An 18,468-nucleotide genomic window follows, 5' to 3' on the forward strand; every position below is an offset into this window, starting at 1 on the left:
AGTGCTCAAGGACCAGGGCGGATCCAGGTTTAGGGCGGTTCCAGGTTTAGGGTGTGGATCCTGCTGGGACTAGGGCGTGCTGTTTCACAACTTATGCCCAGCAACTGCCTATAAGAGAGCTTCCCCATCCCCAGCATATGAATACCCCTGTATGAACAATAAAAATTTGCAGCTTGATCAGAACTCCTGTCTTGCTCTCATCCCTCTTGTCTCTTGTCCCTTCATTCCTCCCTGCCTAGGTTTGCTGCCCTCGTTGATGTCCTGTGGATCCGGACAATAAAGAGCTTTTGGCCTATTAGTAAAAACAGCAATATCTGTGTATAAATTAAGTTTTTATGGCATTTTTCATATGCTTCTAAAGACAAACATGAGATTCTAAACTGAACAGCTTTATTTTTTTATATTCCAGACCACAGAGAGATATAATGATAACTGGGAAGTTGGTTCAGCTCTAATGATACACAGGCCTAGAATTGAAGAACCATATTTCCTTCCTATTTTGTAGATTCTTTGATGGCTCTCTCAAGTGCTTCAGGTGATCGTGCCTCCAAGCAGACAGCTTTAGAGACACATTTTTCTTTCACACTTTTTTTAGCTTAATTTTATCTTTAGGCTTGAAGAAATTTAAATTATTTATTATTATTCTGTTCTTTTTAAACTTGTGCATTTCTTCTTTCATTAGGCCATGAAGCCTTTGAATTCCAAAATATATATATTTTTTTAATTTTATTTCTGGTAGTAGGATGCTTAGGACTTTCTGGCATATACTAGGCTCTTTTTATATATTTAGTGACTGAATGAGGCTGCACAAGATTAAGTTTAAAATGTAATTTAATTATTAAATATTCAAAGGATAGCATGATTAACAGAATTGGGGCAGGGGGCAGATTGAGGTAGCTGAGGGGTATAGAGATATTATATGATACCAATCCATAACTTGATGTAACTCTCCCTCTGGCCTCAAAATAAGCAAACAAATAAAAGAAAGATATAAGAAAAGATTTTTTTTTTTTTTTTGCTGTATATCGGTCAATTTCACACTGCACAATGAAAAATTCTAAAAATATTAAGTAAAATCTATGAGAGTAACTGTATTCTAAAGGGCTGCTTTAATTTTCACTTGCTCAGTCAATCAATACAGTTCCTACTCCAACAAGTCTATTACTGGATGTAATTCTCATTCTAGAGAGTTAGAAATCATCTACCAGACTGGCAATGTCATACAACTTAAAATAGTTTTCTTTAATAAAAATACATTATGTTTCCGTTCAAGAGGATGACTTCATCCAAACTCATATATTTTATGACTTCTCATTTTCTTAAAATAGCAAATATTAAAAATAATAATTAACTTTCACTATTGTTGAATTTAACTTATGTCTATGTTGGAGATGTCTGTCTTAACATTGTCCTTGATTCCTGAGATACCAAATAGTATGATAGTATGTTCATCTTAATCTTCTATCTTATAGTTTTTTTTCACATTTAGCTTACATTTTTATATTTCCCCTGTTCTACATGTGAATTTGTCTCTACCCATATTTGGCTTTCAAAGTAAGATTTCTGGGACAAAACATTTACCTGACTCACATACCAACCCAGCATGGGTTTATAGTTTATAGTGTTAGGCACCAAAACTGTTATGGTATACATTTGATGAGAGAAATCTTCCATGATTTCTTTTGCTTTTCCTCCTTTTTTACATTTAAGAGTTCTCTCTAAACTGAAACAGATTCTCTCCTTAATTTGTGCTAAATTTAGTCCATTCACTTTTATTCCAAGTATACTATCTTCTTTCATAGATGAATTTTGCCCTCCTTCTTTGCCTTGGCCTCCTGGTCCCCCAGTGATTCTCTGAACCATTGTAGGAGGATTTTTCTAATTCAAGTTTGACACTCACGTTTCACTGATGTAGCTCTCTATCATAAATGCCTTGTATGTGCCTAAATGATCACCTATTTCTGAGTTGTCTTTCCTTGTTCAATGCCTCTCTTCCTGGGGGTATATTTCTCCTTCCTTGGCTTCTGTTTCAACATGCAACTCTACTTCCTACTCAATGAATCTACCACAGTCCCTTTCACATAATCAGGTGTATCTGCTTATCCAAAATTAATGTACCATAATCTCTCCCACTGAATTCAGGGTCAGAGTGTGGAAAGGGTGTGGTTACATCTCATCATCAGTATCAGATATATATCTTTGCACAGAGTGTGTATTTAACAGATATGTGTACTATTAATCAATGTCCATACAAGGAATTAATTAAAATAATTTTATTAAAAAAATAGCAACTATATATGTGTGACAGTCTTCTAGTTACTTGTGAAACAGCAATGGACAAAACAAATAATAATCCTGGCCTTGTAATATTTACATAAATCTTAAATTCAAAAGATTTACATATATATGCTTGTGTGTGTGTGTGTGTGTGTGTATTTAATCCAATTTTATGTTATAACCCCTAAATCTTTAGAAATAGCAACTGAGTGTTGGGGATTCCATTAAGAATTAATTACATACTAAAGTTTCTTAAGTAAGGACTTGTGCTTTTGGTACAGATTCTGAAATTCAGCTTAACAGTTCTATTAATCAAAACCTGATTTATATTTGGAAATACTTAATAACTTGATGTAAATCTCTATGGATTCTGAGCATATAAGATTTAGGATGTGAATACTCCATGGATTTTCTCAGATTTTTACAAGCGGTTTTTATGTTTTGAATATTATAAATAAGGACTAAGCAATTCTTCATGCATGACTATAATTTGCTTTATATGCAGTATATCATGCTCTTTGAATATGTTAGGCCAGAAATCAAAAGGATTTTGACTTTCTTTATTTTCAAAGAACCAATATTTCTTTAGGCATTTCATCATTCCCTCTGTTTTCCATTCATCACTTGTTTACTTTTCTAACCACAGTTATCACTCTTAGTGTGCTAATTGTTCTATCCAGTGGAGAAAACAAAAGAGCTTCCAAACAAATGATGAAGAAACTGAACAAGATGTACTGAAGTTACAATAGCAAGTGGAAAATTGTGCATTGATATAATATCTTTGAGAGCATAAATAATTTTGAGCTCTTATGGGCAGTGTTGGGGTTTCAGAGGAGACTTTATTAAGGAAATCACATGAACTAAGTCTTGAAGGTATTATTGAAAAAAATGAGAATGATGTCACTAGAAAAGAGGAAAGGAACATAATGTTTATTACAGAGGGAAAAAATTGGTGAAGGGAGTTGTTATGATTCAAATATTAGCTATCCTCCAAAAGCTCATGTGTTAGACACTGAAAAAAGCTTAGAAGCAAAATGATTGGGGTTTGAGAGTCTTAACCTAATTAGGGCATTAATTCCCTGAAAGGGATTAACTGGGTGGTAAGTAACTGTAGGCAGGTAGAGTGTGGCTAGAGGAGGTAGGTCCCTGAAGGACGTGTCCTTGGATTTATATTTTTTCTTGTTGAACAGAGATTTCTTTCTCTGCTTCCTGTAGCCATGTGTTCAGCTGCTTTCTTCTGCTACATATTTCTGCCATGATGTTCTGCCTTACCTCGAGCCCTGAGGAATGGAGTTGGCCATCTATGGACTGAGACCTCTAAGACCATGAGCCCCCAGATAAACTTTTCTCCTCTTATTGTTCTTGTCAGGGCTTTTGGTCACAGTGAAAAAGAAACAAAATGACTAAAACAGGGGTTCACATGAGAAACATAAACATGAACACATAGACATGTCAAGTTAGCTAGAGGTCTATTCATAGATAGAACTTGAAATCTGTCATGAAGCATTTTGATCTTTATGCTTACTCAATTGGTAAGTCACTAAAAGCTTCAAAGGAAATAGTGATAGGTGTGTTGTGCAAACTTCATTTTTTACTTTAAAGAAATGAAAAGACCAACAATGGACTTGGAGTGTTCAGTTTAGAGACAGAGGCAGTTTAGGCCAGAATGTCAAAAGAAGTAAAAAGAATTAAGTGAAGTAAACAAAGACAATCTAGTGGAGTATTTTATTTAAATATAGTGATAACAGATAAGGTAGAGGCAGATTATCAAGGAGTGGGGAATCTAGAGGTGAACTTTACAGAGTGAATGGACTATGGGACATTCACTAAGATAGGAATTCCTAGTAGAGAGCCAGATATGGGTGGGGAATCATTTTTTTTTTCTAATATATCAATTTTTATAGCTTTTGAGACACATTTATCAAAATGTTGAAAGTGCAATTGAAATATCTGTAACAAAAAAATAGAAGTATATAAATTCTGGTATCACTGGTATAAAGATGGTGGTGTGTGTGTGCATTTTTTCTTTCCTGAGGAAGCTAATGGACATTATTTTCCCAAAGTTCAAAGGTATGCACAGGGATAAGACCCCAAATTGTGGCCTTATGGCAATTAATGGAAATACCCCATAATTTGAGTAACTGACAAAAGAAATCATTTACTTGGGTACATAAAAATGTGAATAAGCCATATTTTCAGCTAGCTGTTTCATTGCCCAAAATGACATCTGTTCTGCAAAACTTATGATTTAGTTGTAATTCTTAAGACTATTAGTAAAATCCTAGTTCAACCTAGTGGGAACCAACTTCCAACAATACAAATCATTGTAAAATGCTTCTTATTAGATCTTGATATTTTCATATTATCTTCCTTTTCTTTGGCACAATAAATCTCTGGAATTAATGTCTTCTTTATTCCTGTCCATAATGCAAGTATTGAGTTGTTTTTTTTTTTTTTTTTTCTTTTTGCACTGGGCCTCATGCATGCTGGGCAATTGCTCTACCCCTTAACTATACCCCCAGCCCTCAAATACTCTATTTCAAAGGACTGGCTAAAGTACTACCTCTGTCAAGTTGTTCTTTTCTTCACTTGACACATATCCCCACTCATCCCTACCCAATTGAGATAACAATCATCTCCAAATTCCAAAATTTTGGAATTGACTTCCCTATATATTTAGCTCTTAGGCATATTTTTCAACCTAGCTTTTATGCTATTTTATAAGAATTTAAGCAAATAGGAAGTTATGAGCAGATATTGCCTAATATTTGTAAAATATTTAATTATTATTTAATATGAACTTTTATTTAATTGTTATAATTTTGTATAAATTGTAAAATCTATAGATTGATACACAGATAGAACCAGGTATAATAAAAAAAAAAACTAAGCAAATATCTCCATGATACATAACATAGTCTATGAAGTAGTAGGTAAACATGACCACTTATTATGAGTGTGGATTGTGACTTGAGTTTATTTTTCAGAAAACGCAGTTTTCTCTACTTCAGTGAATTTAGTTATCCTTTTTTATCTTACGGTTTCAGATGGAGCAAATGAACATTTGGTGTCAAATGTTACAATGGGAGATGCTTCTTTTGTTCACAAGGTTGTGAATTTCCTTAGAGGAAAGAATTCATAGACTGACAAAGTGGTTTCATTGCCTGGTCCATGTACATTGGAGAAGTATTTGGCATATGCCCTACAGCCTTGTTTAGACTAATGGGATTTTGTGTTTTAAACAACTCCACGGTTCCTGGCAATGAATAAATTTTATATTACATTGGGAATTTGCCATGATTAAGAAATGTGATGTAAACTACTTTGATAGTTTCTGGATTAAATTCTAATAGATTTTGAATGTTATGAACTGTAAAAACAGATCTTTATTATGATAAATCTGCAAGACACAAACTTTATCTTCTAACAAAATTTTAATTAAAGCTAGGCAGTGTTGTCACTGGAATGATCATTAGTACAAGGTGCTGGCCTTCATTTTCCTTAAAATCTAGGAATTAAAAAAAAGAAGAAGAAATTTTTCATTCCTACAGTAAGCAAATTTTATATTGAAGTTTTTGTTGTTGTTACTGAGACTTCTATGGAAGTGAAAACAGTGGCAAGTTTCTATATCAAATTTCAAGCCATGAATAATGGTGAATGTGTTATATTTTAAATAATGTAATAATGTCATGAAATAAATTAGTATTATAATACTTGGGAGACCAAAAAAAAAAAAAAGATTCTATTATGTATCCTATATGGGCTCTCCAAAATGTAGAATAAAAAACCTTTTCTCAGGACTTTAATCTATGTTGTTGCTGTTGTTTGTTTGTTGTTATTGATGTTCTACATTGCACTAATATGTTGTCCTCTTCCCAATCACTTCACCACTGCAACAATATCTATCAAACACCCAGTCCTAAGGTCATAGCAGTTAAAATATTGAAATAATGTCTTACTGAATAAAAAGTTCATAAAAGTTTCCATTTTTTCCTTAGAACCCCACTAGATCTTCCAAAGGTGTAGAAACTCATTGATTTATATGCCATGTTTTTCAGCCTGTAGTGACTAGCCCCTACACCCATTCTGATCAGAGACTGCCCAACCCATTACAGAAAATAACATTGTGAATAGCAAAACTGTTCTTCTAGCGTGCTATTAGAATTCCATTTCTGAATGCTAGGTGTGATATGTTTATGTTATTCAACCACTTAAAATATTCAATGATATCTTGAGCAATACTCTAACTTAAGTCAGGTTATGACTCAGGAAGAATCTAATACAATGTAGGCCCTTCTTGTCACTAATTCCAAGTTAAAATAGGTATTTTTTTTGCAAGAGCTCTAAATAAAGGAAAAGATGATTGTCTTCCTGTGTTAAGCTGCAAATTTTAACAGCGTATTAGCAGACAAAAATGAAATATACTACAAAGGATTATATGACTTACAAGTTAAATGCATTCAGATGGAATCTAAAAATCTAAGACAAGAGCACACACATCAGAAATATGGGAAACTGATAATGTTTAGAATCATAAAACAAGTGAAAATTACAAGAAAAAAAATTGGTAATGGCTATGTTTAGGAAAGAAAAATTTTGGCAACTAACTTCTAGTATTCATCTCTCTATAGAATAAAACGGAGAGAAAAGGGAAGAAATCCTTTGTCAGAGTTTTAGAACTGTATATATTGTGAGCTCCCAAGCATGTAGTTACCAGTGTTACATGTGTGTGTTTGTATTTTTTTTCCACTGAGAACTCATTTTACTCTCTGTGGAAAGAGGTAAAATTCCCTTGTCACAAAAAATTTCCAGCCAATTTTCTTCAAAAGTAAGTTAATCATTTAATTTGCCCTTTACCTGCCTTTACATGTTGGGGAGTGGAAGATCTTGACAAAGTGAATATCCTGACTACTTCGACAGATAAATTTTTTATGGTGAATTAATAAATCAGCATAATTGTCTACACTGAAGCTTCTGGCCATAGAAGGTCTCTGTTCTTCCCAGTTTGAATTTCTCATTTTTAATGGTATAATGGGTCTTTCCATGTGTAGTTACTTCAGTAGATTTCATGATAAATGCACACCAAGCTCTATTGTACAAGAATTTAAAATGCATCTCCTGGATTATAAAATGTTATGTTAGAAATATTGCCACCTATCTGGTCTCAAACCTCATCAGCATTGAATGAACACTCAGAAACTGCTTATCTTATTAGGAGGGAATAAAGAGCCCTTCATTAAAGGTTAAACGGAATCCACCTGCCAACCTTAAAAGCATAAACTGTGTATAACATTTGTAAGAAAACAAAATCATACAGTCCTGAAAATGAAGACTTGTCATCAAATGAATCATTAGCAGGAAGGCAAAAGAACACATGACACATTAAAAAAAAAAGTTATTCAATCAAATCTGATACAAGGGTGAAATTTTGCGGAAAAGGACATTACAGCCTTTATTATAAATACATAATATGTGTTCAAAAAGTCAAAAATTATGGAAGATAGAAGATTCCAAATTTCCACAGGTTAAAAAAAAACACAATATCTGAAGTGAACATTATGCTCACTGACATTAATGCAGATTGACATTAAAGAATAGACAGAAGAATTGTTTCCTGTTTTATCTAAAATAAAGCACTAGAGAATACAAAACTTAAACAAAAATAAAAGATTTTCAATGATTCATGAAACAACTACCCAAATATTAAATCTCTTGGTAGGAAAAGGCAAGAAAAGATATTTAAGGAAATCTTGGAGAAAAATTTTCCTAATTTGATGAAAACTATAAACTCAAAGCACATCATAATAAAATACACAAAATTAATGAGCTAGATTTTTAAACTTGTCAGGTATTGGGAGGGAGCATATTTCTACAAAGGAATGAAGAGGTGGATGAAAGAATATTCTTGTTTGAAACAATGCAAATTTAAAAAATGAGAAACATCTTAATAAAACTGAGATAAAAGGAAAGAAAACTGTAAACCTACAAGGATATTCACAAAGATAATGTTTTGAAATATAAATAAAATAATTTTCAGACATAAAAGCCTAAAAGTATTTATCATCAGAACAACTGAATCATAAGCAATGTTAAAAAAAAAAAAACAAAAAAAAAACTTTTCTTCTCGCAAAGAAAAATAAATTATACTGTATGGGAAGAGTACTATGCAAAGGAAAAAAAAAAGATCTCGAAAATTATCTAAATTTGGAAATAAGTATCTCCTTACAGTTTAAATATTTTGCAAAAATAATTGACTAGGCGGGAAGCAGGAGTGCATGCCTGTCACCAAAGTGGCTCCAGAGGCTAAGGCAGGAGGATTTCAAGTTCAAGTTCAAAGCCAATCTAAGCAACTTAATGAGGCCTAAGTAATTTAGCAAGACCATTTCTCAAATTTTAAAAATACTAAAGGGCTTGATATGTGGCTCTGTGGTTAAACACCCCTAAGTTCAATCCCTGGTACCAAAAGGTAAAAAAAAAAAATATTAAGTGTACTGTAGAGTTTATAATACATGAATAAATCATGAAAATAATAGCTTAAGGCTTGAAAAGGGAGAAAGAAATGAGAAATATTATAAGGTTCTTATACTATATATGAAATGAACTTTTCACCTGAAACTAGACTATAAAAATCCTGACTAAATAGCTGAAAATAATTATCAAAACAGATAAATAAAATGCAATCATAAATTATGGTCAGTTAATTCATATAAGACAAAAGAAAATTTTGAAGAAAAGCCATTCAGTGGAAATAGAAAACTAATAGAAAGATTATAGAGATACCTAAGCACTGAATCACATAAAGTCTGAATTTTAGGTTTGTCCCAATTAAAAGATAGATTGATTAAAAAGCAAGACCCAGCTGGGCACAGTGGCACATACTATAATCCCAGCAGTTTGGGAGGCTAAGGCAGGAGCATCGTGAGTTCAAAGCCAGCCTCAGCAAGTTAGTGAGGTGATAAGCAACTCAGTGAGACTCTGTCTCTAAATAAAATACAAAATAGGGCTGAGGATGTGGCTCAGTGGTTGAGTTCCCCCGAGTTCAATCCCTGGTACTAAAATAGAGAGAGAAAAAAAAGAGTAAGACCCAATTCATCCTGATTTTAACATACAGATGTTAAATGTAAAGACCAAAATGGCTCAAAGGGAAAGTTTAGAAGAAATCTATACTGTGATGTCACTAATTAAAATAGAGCAAGTCATAGCCATTAGGACAATCAGTGAAATCTACAACCAACCAACCAACCCAGAAGTTAAGAAGTTTAGATATAAAGGACTATTATAGTTTAGATATAAAATGTCCCCCAAAAGCTTAAGTGTCAGACAATGCAAAAGCATCCAGAGATGAAATGATTATATAATGAAGTTGTAAGCTAATCATTCATCCACTGACATGGATCAACTGGGTAGTAACTCTAGGCATGTGGGAAGTTACCTGAGGAGATGGGTCAATGGGGGAGTGACTTTGAAGTTTAAATTTTGTTCCTGGTGAATGCAACTCTCTCTGCTTCCTGGTGGTGATGTCCCCAGTTGCTTCCCTTGGCCATGCCTTTCTACCATGGTGTTCTGCCTCTCCTTAATCCCAGAGCTATAGAGTCTTCTGACAAAGAAACCAACCTCTGTAACTGTGAGCCAAAGTAAACCTTTCCTCCTTTAATTATTCTTGTCAGGTCATTTGGTCACAGTGACAAATAAGCTGATGAAAATGGGCATGCAAAACAATCACAGCCCTTGTTTATTGATAGAAATAATCTTTCCTTTATCTCTATGAATTTTCTCTGGGCTCCCTGTAACAAAAAAAAAAATACTAACAAGAGAAAAATAAACACATGTGTATTTCATATGTACTCAGCAGTCAGTAATACCCAAAGAGGTGGCTTAGAATTCTATATCATATACCATCTTTAACAAAGGACAATGAATTTTAGAAAAGTGACAAAAGAAGGGAAACAAACTTGAGTCCCTAGGAACAGCAGAACCACAGGACAGTAAACATTTAGGAAATTAATGCTCAATAAAGGAGAGCTAGTGAAGCTTGTTTAGATTCCTCTGGTGCCATCTCCAGTAAGCTACAGGTCTGAAGTTATCTAATTGATCAAAGTTAATCCTTCCTAGCAGATAAGAGAGGAAGGACCCCTGTGAAAATTTGGGTTCCATTTTAGGCAAATGGAGGGAGGGCAGTGAGGCATTTTTTTTTTTTTTAATGTTGTTTCTTAGTTACCTTCAGCTCAAAATATTTCTCATACAAATGTGGCATGCTCTGGGAGTGACATCTTCTGCTTCACCTCAGCACTATTAGTCATAATATCTAAAAAAGTAGAAGCAACACAAATTTCCATTGATGGATGGTGAATAACAAAACATGTTTTACACATACAATGGAGTATTACCTTTGGAAAGGGAGAGGATTCAGACACATGCTATGAGAACCCTGATGATAGTTATTCAAAATAAAATAAGCCAATAAAAAAAGGACAACTGTATGTATAATTCAGCCAGCACAGCGCACAACGCATAATAAAAAGCCAAATTTTATAAGGACAGAAAGTATGCCAAGGGCGGAATGATACTTTATTTTCTAATAGATATGGTGTTTTGGTTGGAGAAGATGAAGAATTTTGGAGATGAAGGATAGTGATAGTAAAACAACCATACACTTCAAGGTGGGTAAAATATTTAGTTGCAGATTCTTCATATTTTACCACAAGAATAAAAGCAGGAATATGTATTTGCACCTGACACAGTGGTGCATTTCTGTAATCCCAGTGGCTCAGGAGGCTGAGACAAGAGGATTGCAAGTTCAAAGCCAGCCTCAGCAGAAGTGAGGTGCTAAGCAACTCAGTGAGACCCTGTCTGTAAATAAAATACAAAATAGGGCTGGGAATGTGGCTCAGTTTTCCATTGCCCTTGAGTTCAATCCCTGTACCTAGTCCCAAAAAAGAAATATGTATTTGTGAGAGGTTGGGAAGGGTACTTGGGAAGCAAGGTAGAAAAAAAGTGGTTAGATTTGATCATTGCATACTTAATATATACAAATAACATGTGTGAAGAAGAAAAATGTTTGAAAAGCAAAAAAAAAAAAAAAAAGAAAGTACGTTCAGGATCACAAAAGATCAATAGGGAAAAGGAAGGTCATTTCATTATGAAAAGATTAAATTCATCAGAAGAAATATTCTATGTACCTGAAACAGAATTTCAAAATATATGACAAAAACTAATAGAAAAAAATGGAAACAGGCAAATCTATACTTATAACTGGAATTTCCATATTATTTTCTCAGTTTTTAATAGGATGCACTGACAAAAATATGATCAAGGATAAAAAATAGAATCAACTAATATTACCATAGTTGACATAAATAAATCATTCTAACTCAGAATTAGAATAATGCACTTTTAAAATCTTTGAACATGAAATAGTTCCCAACATGGATCAAATTTTCTGCTATAAAGTATTACTAAATTTAAAATTGTTTAAATAATACAAAATACACTTTCTTACTACCATTGAATGAAAAAGAATCTTAGAAATAAAATGATCTTGGCAAATCTCCAATACATGAAATAAAATACTGCACTACCAATAATCCTGAGTAAATTTAAAAAAAAAAAAGGTTAGTAAGGAAGTATTTCTAACCAAACTAAAATCATAACAAAAATGTTACTATAATTTGTGAAATTCAGATAAAGGAGAATATGGATGATGATTTGTAGTACTAATTGTATAATTAGAAAGGAAAAGTATTTTAAATCAGTTAATTCACATTCCAGTTTAAGAAATTATTTTTTTAAAAGAACAAGTTCAAACCAAATAAACAGCAGAAACTAAATGAAAATAAGATCAATGTAAAAATCAACATACTGATTCAGTTCATCAAGTATGTTATGGGTAATAATTTTTGTTGTTGTTGTGGGGCTTTTTTTGTTCTAGGGATTGAACCCAGGGACACATAACTACTGAGCCACATCCCTAGCCCTTTTTTTTATTTTTTGAGACAGGCTCTCACTGATTTGCTGTAATCTTTATCAGATATCACAAACTTTATGTGATATCAGCTTACCATTCTCAATCACTACACAATAACTCAAAAGTTGCAAACCTGCGGCTGCTCACTTCCCTAAGCAATTATCAAAACTTTCCACAGGCAATGAGGATATTTGTTGTAGAGTTTGTTTTTCATAATAATTTAACATGTATTGCCGCGGCCCGGCTGGCTGGGCAAACTAACCGGAGGGTGACGAGGAACTTGTGTAGATTGATACAGCAGGAGTAGGAGCAGTTTACTATAGGACAGGAGGCGTATATATACATTACACACAGCTTATCTTAATCAACATAAACTAGATACAGCAGTCAACCAATAAGGAATCTCCACACTTAATGGCTCGCCAGCGTTACTTCACAAACCACTCCCTCTGCAAAATGCCAGGCGCCATCTTGACTTGTTTACAGACTCTAACAATGTGTAAAATGGTATCTTTAATATGCATAAAAGTTTAAATATTATTAGATTTCTATTAAAAGTGTGGAAGATTGATACTGTGTTTTTATTTTTGAGAGGCTTACATCATTTATTTGATAAACTATGTGGGATTTATTGTATAATTTTAAATAATGTTACTGGCAGGAGTCAAGTTTGGGTTTGTGTTGCATGGAGTCAAAGAGTAAACACTGCGAACACATAGGTAAGCAAGTGAAAAGGGATTTTACTAAAAAGGAAGATAAAAGAAAGAATCAGCACTCAGAGCGCTAAGCCTGCGAGGAGCAAGAACACTCTAAGTGTTACAGATTTCTTCTTTTAAAGGCCCATAAGAAGTTGATAAGCTCCTCTTGATTGGTTCTTCACTGTTACTAGGGATGTGTGCTTTGTTGATTGGTTCTTGATATTTCAATTTTTCTACCCTCAGGCCTCATCACACAGTCCAGTCGCAGAAATTTTGCCCCTTCTGAGGAACAGGCACTGTTTTAGAATAGGTGGGGGCATGTTAAAATAGCTGTTCTCACACCTGCCCTCTTGTCCACCTTTTACTGTTCCTTCCCTACTCTCTGTTGCCTATCCTTTTCTATCTTATTAGCATGGTAATTTTTTTACCTATACATAGTGGATTACATTCATATATTAACAGAGCAATAGTCAGAAATATGAAGAAATGAACTGTTAGCATATTGCTATGTAAGGGTCATCAACACTGATACCATTGTCATCATTAGGATAATAAATGACTATGCCTACAAATTTTATAGTTTCAATAACTTCAGTTTTGTTTTTATTAGCATCCATGAAGCTTTTATTTTTCTATTCCTTTACTTTTGATATGTATATTTTATAACTTTAACATGAATTTTTTTTGTACACAACATAGAGTTGCATCTTTTTAAAAAAATATGTTCTAACAGTCTGTGGTCTGTCTTTTAATTGGTATATTTAGACTTCACACAGAATGATTAAAACTAAATTGGGTCAGTTTCTCTGTTGATTATAAATCTTGTCTACTTGGTGGAAATCTTCCTTTTTTTCTTTATTTCTTTATCAGTCTTATTTATTTTATCATGTTAAATACACATAACTCAAAATTTGCCATCTTCACCATTTTTAAATGGTATTAGATACATATTTGCGGACACCCGTCACTGCCATTTATTTCCAGATCTCTTTTAAACAGCTGAAATCTTTAATCTACTAAACAAAAAGTCTCCCTGGCTCCCTTCATTGGCATCTGAAAAAAAAAAAAGCATTCATTCTACTTTCTGCCTCTATGAATTTTACTCCTCTAGGTACTGAATAGAAATAGAATCATGTGATATTTGACGAATTGGCTTATTTCACTTAGCATGTCTTCAATTTTCATCTATTTTGTAGAAAGTATTGGAATATACTTCCTTGTTTAAGCCTGAATAGTACTACATTGTTCTACCTAATAGATAATAGCTATATCTATCTACTATCAGATTTCAAATATATTATAAAAATATTATCCAGTTTTAATTGAACATGTTATTTTTCCATTTACTCTTCTTTCTTTCTACATCAAATATAGTAATAAAACAGCAGTTGGTTACAATTTGCAATATACATTTATAACTAATTTACATTCATTTTCAAATTATAACATATGTGCAAATTGGTTCACTTTGCATGAGTCACCACTGTGATATACTAAATCTCAAGCTGAAATTGCTACTACTCAAATAAGTCTGGTGAGAAAGAACATGTTCACATGTGAATTGCATGAAATATGTTTATTACTTACAAATAGGCAGCAAAGGACAGAAGAAACCTAGGATTTAAGGTGAATTGGTTCTCAAAATGCTCAAGAAATCTGCTCATGGTTGATACAATCTCTTTTGGGTATGCCCAATTCTACTACAACTGAGGAACCCCAGAAAGTAGCCTGCCCTACCTTCTATACCTCAGGGGACATGGGATATTATTTGTCACATATTGAAGGACATTCTGCTACTGGAAAGGATAAGAACAAAGTCCAGGTCTGGTATAAGTACAGAAAGAAAATCTCTCAGTGAAATTTTCTCATCATTTATGAAAAGCCCATAGCTAACATCATAACCAGTGAGATAAAAAAAAAATTTTCTTCTGTATATCCTGGGCAAAGTTACCCACTATTGCCATTTATGTTTAACAGAGTACTGAAAGTATTATCAAGAAAAATCATACAAAGAAAAGAAGTAAAAAGTCATTTAAATCAAACAGAAGAATATTTCCCCTGTATACATGATCTTAAAGACTTCATACACACACACACACACACACACACACACAAGCACACCAAAAAGTTATTACTCCTATTTCATAAATTCAACATAACTTAAGGGGTATAAAATTGGCATGTAAAAACTAGTTGCAGGTTGCAACTCAGTGGTAGAACACTTGCCTAGCATTTGTGAGGCACTGGGCTTCATTCTCAGCAACACATATAAATAAATAAATAAATAAATAAATAAAACAAAGGTCTATCAACAACTAAGAATTATTAAAAATAAACAAAAAAAAAACCCAGTTGCATTTTTTACACTAATAATGAGCCATCAAAAATCAATTCCACTTACAATGTGTCAAAAATAATAAATTGCATAGAATAAATTTATCCATGGAGTTGTAAGATCTGCATACTTATAACCACAAAACATTAATGAAAGGAAGTTGCAGCAGATGCAAATAGAAACAGTACAATTCATAAATTGGAAGAATTAATATTATTGAAATGTTCATCTGACCCAAAGACATGTAAATTCTGTACAATCCCTACCAAATGCCAATTGTGCTTTACCATAGAAATACAGAACAAAACAATTTTAAATTCATGAGATATCACAAATGACCACGAATATCCAAAACATTTCAGATTTCTACCATTTGTATATGAGACAAATAGATGAAATGAGAGAGTATTTATCTTGCTTAGTTTTCTGAGCTTTGTGGATCTTTGGCTGCATTATTTTGTGTTCTCGAATGCATTTTTGGTGTTACATTTGATATACTAATCATAACTACTTGATGATTTCAAAATCTACTAACGTGAATCTGGTTATGATACTCACTTTGATAATTCAGACTTTTCTCTTTCTCTTGTATGCCTTGTATATTTTTGTTGGAAGCTAGATATGATGTGTTAGAAAATAGAATCTGGGGTATTGAGACTTTTCATATCAGATTTTATGTTAATATGGATAGGAATCTTGCTTTGTTTAATTTTCTACAGCTTTAGGTAATAGATTATTACGTTTTCCTGTTTCAGTTTATATTATAACTACTGACACCTTTGTGTTTTCCTAAGAACTTCTTGACTACAGTCTGCGTCTTACAACTTTTAGCTGTATTTTGCTGTGGGTGTGCTGGAGCCCTTTACACATAGTGGTAAGGTGCCAGGAGGGGAAGTGTTTTGTAAGATTATGATTATATCTCATTTTTAAACTGGTTCTGACTCTCTGGGCAGTGAAGTTTAGAAGTCCTCCTTAGTTTTATTTTCTCTACCTTTATATGAGACAGTAAGACAAGAAGGGTTGACATTTTTGTGTTATCCTTAATTCATGTCAGATAGGCTTTGGTACAGAGTAGTTTTCTTTAGAGGACAGTTTTTGTTATAGAGAAAACTCTGAAAGTATTTCAAATGATTATTTTTCACTTTCCTTCTTCTGGAAAGAAGAAGGGATTTTTTTTCTTAATCTTTACCATGGGAACCTAATGGAACTCCTAGAGGTAAAACCCATGAAAGTGTTCTGTTGTTCTACACTGAAGGGGCTTTTAATTATCAAGCTGACCCACACTCATCTTCCAGCATTCATCAGGATTGTCATTTCAGTGTTCTTATCAATTACTTGCTCTAGCATCTTCTACTTCTGGTAAACTGATCTGAGGTGCCAGTCTGTATTTAACTATACCCCAAGTTTTGCAGGTGACAGTTTGCATGTGATTTCATTTCTCTGATGAGATTATAAAAACTTGTTAGTTTTAATTTTTGGAGTTTGAAACTGAAAAATACCCCTTCGTGATTTAACTTTTTATTGTATAAATTACGTATTATTCTCCTTCGATGTCCATATCATTTGCCCTTAGTACACCATGTTTTATTAAACATTTCTTAATGTTCTGCAGCTCAGGAACCCATGGCTGTCACTCAGGCCTTGCTGCTCATTATGATAATTGTGTCTGTTTTGCTTCCTAAAGTTAAGCTCTGCACCCTGGCCCTATTATTTCAGCATTGTTATCATGTCCAGTGTTGTAGAAAACCAAGCCCTGTAATAGCATCTCCCACAGTCATCTAAACCTAAAGAAGCCAGTGACTACTAATTCTCTCAGTGAATATGCTGGTTTCATCAATAGGACATTCCTTACAGGCAGTGTGTGTTCAAAGATTTTCCAGAAAGCATAGTCAACTAGTACTTTCTTCAACTTTATGTAATAAAAATATTCTAGTAGGGCAAAGTTCCTAACTATTTCTATTATTTTTCTCTGCTTTTATTCTTGGAATTTCTTACAGATATACTTCATGTTTGTGGAGTTATTACTTTGAGCAAAAGTCAAAGAGCCACCTAGCATATATTAGGTACACATAGGGTTCTTTTTTTTAAGTGTTTTGTTTCTTTTTTTTTAATTTATTTTTATGTGGTGCTGAGGATTGAACCCAGGGCCTCGCACATGCTAAGTGAGCGCTCTACCGCTGAGCCACAATCCCAGCCCATACGATTCTTTATGAGGGTGTTATCTACTCATTTTTCTCCTTCTCCTATTTTTCTGAATTCTTCCTCATATAAGTATACATTCCCTTCCCCTAACTCATCATATGTGTCTGACCATGTACATCTAAACAGGGACTTGTCATGGAGAACATGGCAATCCCTTTTAATTCTTTGTGTTTTTTTTTTTAATAGTTGCTCAAAACATTACAATGATCTTGGCATATCATACATTTGATTCAAATGGGGTATGAATTCTTATTTTTCCCCGTGTACAGATGGGAGGGGAGGGGAGGGGGGGATAGGAAGGGCAGCAGAATACAACAGACTCTAGTATGGCAGTATGTATAAATGTGGTTGTATAACCAATGTGATCCTGCAATCCCTTTTAATTCTAATAGCAAACACAGTTCTTGCATAATTGAATTAACTATTGTCTGATGGGAAGAAATAGAGTTAGCAGTAAATGCTGTGTGTATGGTACTTGATGACTTGCAAGGCAGAAGTCTCTTTGTTTACAGGGAAACAGTAACCATTAGTGTTTGGCAAGAAGGAGTGAGCTACACATAGACCAACACTTTTAGAGCACATCTGGAAATGTAAAGTCCTTATTCACATCAATCTGAACATCACAGTCTCAGCTATCAGGTCACTCGTTCTTCAAATCAAAACCTTGAATTGCATGTCATGGATTTGCAGGGTAGAGAATTCAACTTTCTTTGGAAGTTATTCACCTTTAAACTTGAGTTCTGCGTTTGACCTTTAGCTTATTCATTACTCATACTGAAGAAGATTACAATATTGTTTAAGCTTCCAATGGGACCTAAAACTGATAACTGATCACTTCAGCTTTTATTTGAAAACTGTCAATAACATTCAACAACAGATATCCAATTCCATGATATGTAAGAACTATTCCCTACACTCTTCAAACATCTAACATATTTTACCAGCCACAGGCATCCTATCACAGTTCACGCCACTGAAATTTTTCTTAATTG

Source organism: Marmota monax, unplaced genomic scaffold, assembly GCF_021218885.2.
Source record: "Marmota monax isolate L192 unplaced genomic scaffold, Marmota_monax_Labrador192_F-V1.1 WCK01_AAM20220418_F8-fsc00219, whole genome shotgun sequence".
Taxonomy (NCBI): Eukaryota; Metazoa; Chordata; class Mammalia; order Rodentia; family Sciuridae; genus Marmota; species Marmota monax.